A 6,986-nucleotide genomic window follows, 5' to 3' on the forward strand; every position below is an offset into this window, starting at 1 on the left:
CATGCTCTAGCCTGCTCGAGCCTTCCTGGACCGAGCCCATGCAAATAAGAATGCCCTTCACTTTCCGTCGTTATCAATTTCAAGACGATGCCGAACTTTCGAAAAAAGGGGCCTAAAATGCCGACAACCTTCTAGAGCATTGCCGAAACTGCCTCGTGCTGAACACGACCAGAGCAACAAAGTGGCGTAATTACGGTGATGAATCGAATAACATGCAAAATTAATATCGACAGTTCGCAGCACTGTATGTACCCCTGGTCTTGTACTTGCCTAACAGGAATGAATAAGGCAGAGCACCATCGAGAACGAAAGGTCTTAAAAGCCATGCAGATGTCTCTCAGAGGACACGCACACACACGCAAAAGAAATTCCGAGACATTCTCACCCAGGCACAGGAAGGGAACAGCGACGAGTGACAGTCAAGTTTAGTGAGATGTACTGAAGTTCAGACGAACTAGCGTCCCACTGAACTCTATCAAACGTCATCGTTGCCTAATAAACATGCGTTCCTAAGAACATAAGTGAACCCGCCGAACTCTCAACGCAGAACCGTCGCAGGCCGAATTTTTTTTTTTTTTGCAACGCTGTTTTTAATACGTTTGTGGGGCAAAGTGCGCAGGTATATGAACACGTCTGTATATAAATCAGCATGAATTCATGCTTTTTCTGACTGGTTAGAGTCAGGCGTCTGCTCTTGGATGGAACAAAGTTGCTCCTAAGTGACTTTTTGCCTGCTGCGAACCCTGATCCAAAACGCTCTAGGCGATTCCCCTCAGTTGCAGTCGGCTTCTGTATGCAGAGGGGTAAGCACATTCCTCACTAAAGGCTGCAATAACTTTGCAGTTGCCACACTCTTTCTCTTAACTATGTGAGCGCGTTCCGCTGAGTCTGCAATTACAGCGACCTCCTGTTATGCAACCAGCACACCTCAACCTAGCTTGCTTTCTGGGAGGCGTGGATTGCCAACCAAGCCAAAACTGGCTCTATGTGGACCGCCTTCCACCACAGCCCGATTGCTATCAGGGAGAAAGGCCCTTGGCCCTGACTTGAAGAACGCGGATGTGGACGCGCAGTGATAAGTGTTCATTCTTCAAATGCGCTGCATTACTTCCATCACTAGCTAAAAATCTGTCCGTTCGGTGTTGTGTGATGCCGCCACCCTACAGAAGGCCTCCTACCCTCCCACGTTTGCCCTCCACCTATCCCCACCCTCTAGGAGGCTCTACCCACCACCCCTCCCCCCACTAACAGCCTCCAGACGTCTCCTCCACCCACGAGAAGCACACGCAGCACAGTAACGTTAAAGCGGCGATGCAACATAATTCGAAGCAGCAAAGGGAAAGCGGTCATTGTAGCAGCGAAATGTAAACCCATACTGCTAATGCAGATCTTTCGCCACACCTCGTATTATTGACTGTGCATTTTAGAGCGCAGCTCTTTGGCGTCCGTTCCTGGGTTTCGCGTCGTCGTCGGCGTCGGCCTCGTAACCAGCTCCGCCCCCAATGTCACGCTTTTCAATTGGTCGAAATGCTCGTGACGTCACAGTGCGCGAATTTCAAATGGGGCCAATTGTACTTTGGCTAGTAACCATGCAACCAATCAAAGGGATCGTATAGTGATGCTGCAACTAAGTTGGACTGAGTTTAGTTAATTGCTTAATTAATCAATTAGCCTAATTAATATAGAGGAGAATGAAGAGGTCAGAAGAAAAGAAAAGAAAGACGCGCGCCGCAGCGACAACAGCGTCCGCGGAAAAAGACGCTGCTGAAAAAAAACAGATAAGTACGAAGCCGCGTTCCCGCCACCACCACGCACTTCCCCACTCAGTAAGACGTTGCTCGTTTCATATACGTTGTGTCGAACATCCTAGACAGTTCCAACAATTGACAGGTTAATGACAGAACACGATGGATAGAAATACAATAATATAAATATGAAATAGCCTAATTAACCTTTCTAGTTAGACCGCATAAATCAATAAAACCGAGAACGAAATTGGTCGAGTTGGGGAATCGAACCAGGGTCTCCGGAGTGCGATACGAGCACGCTAGCCACTCCGTAATGCCAGCTGAATGGTTTGGAATGAACAAAGGCGCGTATAGCTAATACGGCGTCTTCGTTCACTCCCATCTTCCCCCTTTCCCTTACGGCGAGGTGCAGGTGTCCACCCAGATATGCGAGAGAGATACATTTCCTTTCCTCAAAAAATAAATTTACCGTCCAGCAAGGCGTACAGCCGAATTGGCGATGGCGTTCTGTGGACTCCCTGGCAGCGTTGCAAGACGCTGTCGCGTTCCACTCTTACAGGCGAAGCTTAACATGTTAACCACACATCAGTAACACACGCAGACAGCCAATGGACGCGTCATTCGCTGGCAGCACTTGATTCATCATTCACAACCACATTCTTAACGTACGCTCCCTTGCCGCACATGCCAAGGACGTACACCACGATCACATTCTGCGCCATTCCTCTGTACTTTGCTTTGCTGAAACCTGGATGGATCCCGAAGAGCCTCTCGAAATCATAGATTTCCTATACTGCTGTGGTGCTCGCAGAGACCACAACAGAGCGGCGGGAGTCGCTATCTACTTGCGCACAGGTCTCTCTGCAATACCAGTCGAAATGTTTGGCACGTCACATGAAGTTGGCGAACTGTGCGCCGCAAAGTTGCCCAACGGCTTGCTGGTAGTAGCTGCCTACTTCGCCCCTACCGCACTCACGAAAGACGTCGTGCACTTCCTGCAACTCGCATTAATCGTCCATCGATCCACACCGATGTTAGTAGTGGAGGACTTTAATGTTGACATAAAGACAAACAGCAATTTCCTAACACTTATGCGGGAGAACATCCCGTTCCTCTCGCTCGTAACGCGTCCCACGGCTGTGACAACCTCGCGAGGCACTTGTATAGATCTCGTCTTTGAGAATCAAGCATTGGTGTACCAATTCGAACATATATCACTCTATTTCTCCGACCACAAAGCTTCCTTCATGACTGTTAAGAACTGTTAGTGGAGTCTTTGTTAAAGGAATACGTGTGAAAAATAAAAAAAAAATTCTGTGATAGCGCATACATGTGTTGCTCGATTTCTTTGCCTCAATCTATCGAAAAGGTGAAACAGCTTATTTGCTGCGCTCAAATTTCGCATTAGGAAGTAACGTAATCGTCGGTAATTTTTTTATTCTTCGAATTCCATTAGAAATGGGCAGGATTAACCCTGCTTTGGTCTGCGCTGCTACTGCCGACCTTGTAGACGGTACCTTCAGGAACGGTGAAGATTGATGTACTCTTTGTTCAGCGCCCTAACAGTTGCACAAGCATCAAGCAGATGCAAACGCTGTGGCCTAAACTTTTGTTTGCCTTTCCTTTAACTAACTGAGCCCGGACATTGTTAAGAACATTAGTGGAAACGTGTTTCATCGACGGGCTGACGGAAAGATACTCGCCTTGTCCCATATCCTGGCAGAGTACGCGCAGGCTGTGACGAGTCTCTATCGAGAAATGAGTCCACAGCGACTTTCGTCATTTCAGACTTATGCATTCGACGAGGTTTTAAACTCGCCCATAAGACAAGGTAAACGGCAGCGAAGGCTATCGTCACCAAATGAGGCAGTCCATTGCACCTCTGTGGACATGCCTTTTAAGCGAGCCTTTCGCTACCAGACCACAGTGTGGTTGAAAGTGACTCAATTCTTACCTAAGCATTGGTCCTGCTGTCTTCTTGCCCAGTAAGTGAAAGCATTGAATATGTTTCCTCGGATATAGTAGAACATCAGCTTAGCATTCGGGAGGTGCTGGGTTCGGTCCCCAGTGCCGCCGCGTACACACGCGTTTTCTACCGGGTACAAGATTATCCCCGACCTGCTGCTCGGTTCTTCTTGGGTGGGATTCTTGGCAGAGGATATTTGATCACCTCATCGTCCCTCGATAGAAAAGAGCCGCAATTGGCTTTACTGCGCAAGGCGGATTTCGGTCTTTCGCGGATAGATTTTCATCCACGGAGGGTGAAAAGAAGTTTTCGGTCTGCTGCAAACTATCCTCCAGGAGTATGCCATGGAGTAGGCCAGGGCCATAACCGCTTCCCAAGCGCGTTCCCCATTCAAGGGCAGACCACCGCGTACCCGCCGCAGTGGCTCAGTGGTAAGGCGCTCGACTACCGAGTCGGAGTACCCGGGTTCGAACCCGACCCCGGCGGCCGCGTTTCCATAGAGGCGAAACACAAGAGGCGCCCATGTGCTGTGCGATATCAGTGCACGTTAAAGATCCCCAGGTGGTCGAAATTATTCCGAAGAGCTCCACTACGGCACCTCTTTCTCTCTTTCTTCTTTCACTCCTACCTTCATCCCTTCCCTTACGGCGCGGTTCAGGTGTCCGCCGAGATATGTGAGACAGATACTGCGCCATTTCCTTCCCTCAAAAACCAATTTACCAATTTTTAGACCACCGCGCCAGAGAGTGCTCTTGCACCTCTTTAACTCAGGTCATCTTTGGGCCCGAAAGCCCTCCCAGCGAGCGTAGCTGACTGGTCCACTACTGCCACCTCGTTGGTCATATGTCGGTCCAAATCCCGTGCTTTGGATAGGCGGGGATGCAACCTAACCCACCGCCACCCCGCCGTGCGCTTCCGTTCTGTGCACGCCTGCCAAACTCCCCAGCGCCCTCGACTGGGGGTACTTTCTTCATGCCGCGCTTCAAGCGATAATCCGATTCTTCCAATTTTTTATTATGAGGTTTTGACGCCGGCCCTGGTTGTTCAATCCAGGACCTCCCGCCTACGCACCGGAAGCACGAGTGTTGGCTTTATCCCACACCCTTCTGGTGTCATGTCGGTACTACTATTATACACACAAAGGGTTCAGACACCAGTTCTGCTTTCATTTCGTCTTCACTCTCTTAGCTTGCTGGGACACCCACAGGCCTCAGCGTTTTCCGGAGATGGCCCTGGTCTCCCATAGGGAAAGTGAGGGCAGACGCAAGCAGCGCTGCCGGGTGGTCCAAAGGCTCGAGTTACACAGGGATGCCCTTACCCCTGGTGACTTAAGTCAGCGGAAATTTCCCTGCAGCGACCTGCTTGAGACTTAGCCAAAGCACCCCATCCCTGGTCTGCAACGACGTCTGAACTCTATACGACAAATGCTGAAGTCGCTTTAGGGAGGACCAGTTCTGCTGAGAGCCTTTGCTCAGGTAGGTTCCCAGAAACCTCTTACCTAAGTAGTCACTGACGTTGCCTGCAATCGACTGGATTAGAAAAGAGTAAGACCTTTGCCAGCGTTACACCTAGGGCCTTCATTAAAAAAGCCAGCACCCCGCTCGTTAACAGAAGGGCGCAGCCCCTTCCAGTGTTAGCCGGCCTGAAAGAAGATCTGATCCCTCCCAGCCCCAAACATGCCTTAGACCTGTCTAGTTGATCAATCCTCCGGTTGATGGCTGATAGTTGCAAAACTCAATCCAGAACATCATCGGTGAGACTACCAATGTAACACCCTTCGGGCGCCTAATTTGGTTAAGGAAGGTCATCACTCCTCCCGGCAGCTCCCCGTGGGCCAAATTCAGTGCCCACTAGCGGCAAGGTTCTCCGGTCCAGCACCATCACCTGGACCTCTTCGCTTCAGCCAAGGGCATCTCGGGTGAGACCTCGCCCATGTTGTTCTGAACTCTATCCAAGCCAGCCTTCGACTTGCTTTACAGGCTCATGCCAACCGAGCCCGGCTAAAATGATAGAGATTTTATACAACACAGATCCATAGGTTAAGCTGCGTCTCACGATGCCGCCCACACCACGCTAGTTTATAGAATAAATTGTGGGATCCTGCTTCCGGAGGTTGTGCGCAGGGTCATAGCGAGCTAGGAAGGCCAGCAGAACTGCTGCCATTTCCCCCTCCGTAGAACTGATGCAGACATCCGTATAAGGCTACCGCTCACCACTGGAGAAGCTATACGCAAGCCTGCAGACAAAACTTAACTAACTAAACCGTATTGTGCCCTTCAAGCACTGCATCTTGCACATTACTAGGCCTGTGAACTGCCTAAACCATGACGACTGCAAACTATCGGAGGCAGTATACCTTACCCTGCCTGTTTGTATCCTTTAGATGCACGGGGAACAGTTGTTGCGCGTCCCTCTAAAAACTTGGAGAAAGATAAAGAAGGGGAAGGGTGGAGGAGGAACATTTATTTCTGTATGCTTGATCCGGCGCTAGTCGTACCTTGGTGACTCCGGCATATCACAGACCTTCAAAATTTATTAAAAGTGATGACCTTGGACACCTTGGCGAGACCATGATGTCCAGGACAGGAGATAAAAGGCATAAAGTTTCATCGCAGGAACCGTTTGAACTTGCCTCGAAGGAAAGCGTATGCACTTCAAGCACACAAGCTGCATTACCTTCTCATCTATCGTTGCTATCCTGCACACTTTATTCTTGCGCTATTCGCACAAAGCAGGGCAATGAGTAAGGACTTCGTTATGCAGGGCAACGTCTAAGCTGTCCTTTCAAAATAGCCTATTCAGCTATCCTGTCTATGGCCGGGGTAAAGTTTTGTTCTTTATTTTCAATAATTTAATGAGCAAACGCATATTAGACAACATGCACCATTACATAAGTTCCCGGCACAGTGGTTTGAAAAGCTGGTTCAAGGCTACTTTGCAAATCATTATTTTATTATTTTTTGGAAACTGTTTGAAAATAAAATCGCAGCTGACATCATGTAATGTAGAGCTACGTTGTACAATCTCCTTCAACGGAGATGAAAAAGAGACAGTTATTTACTTCGAACTTAAGATATGATCCACGTGGTGCGCCGGAGCCCAGGTGTCGTCTTCCAGCAACGAAAGGTTAGGCTATGTTATGTCCTCGCCACTTACTGTCCACTTGCGCTTTTTTACCTTTCTTCCTTGTAATCGGTCTTCAATACAGCGGCTCATCATACCAAGCTGGCTAACAGTAGACACCACAAACTACAGTTCGTAATTCGAGGACA

Source organism: Amblyomma mixtum, chromosome 1 (genome assembly GCF_055824585.1).
Source record: "Amblyomma mixtum isolate Tamu chromosome 1, ASM5582458v1, whole genome shotgun sequence".
Classification (NCBI taxonomy): Eukaryota; Metazoa; Arthropoda; class Arachnida; order Ixodida; family Ixodidae; genus Amblyomma; species Amblyomma mixtum.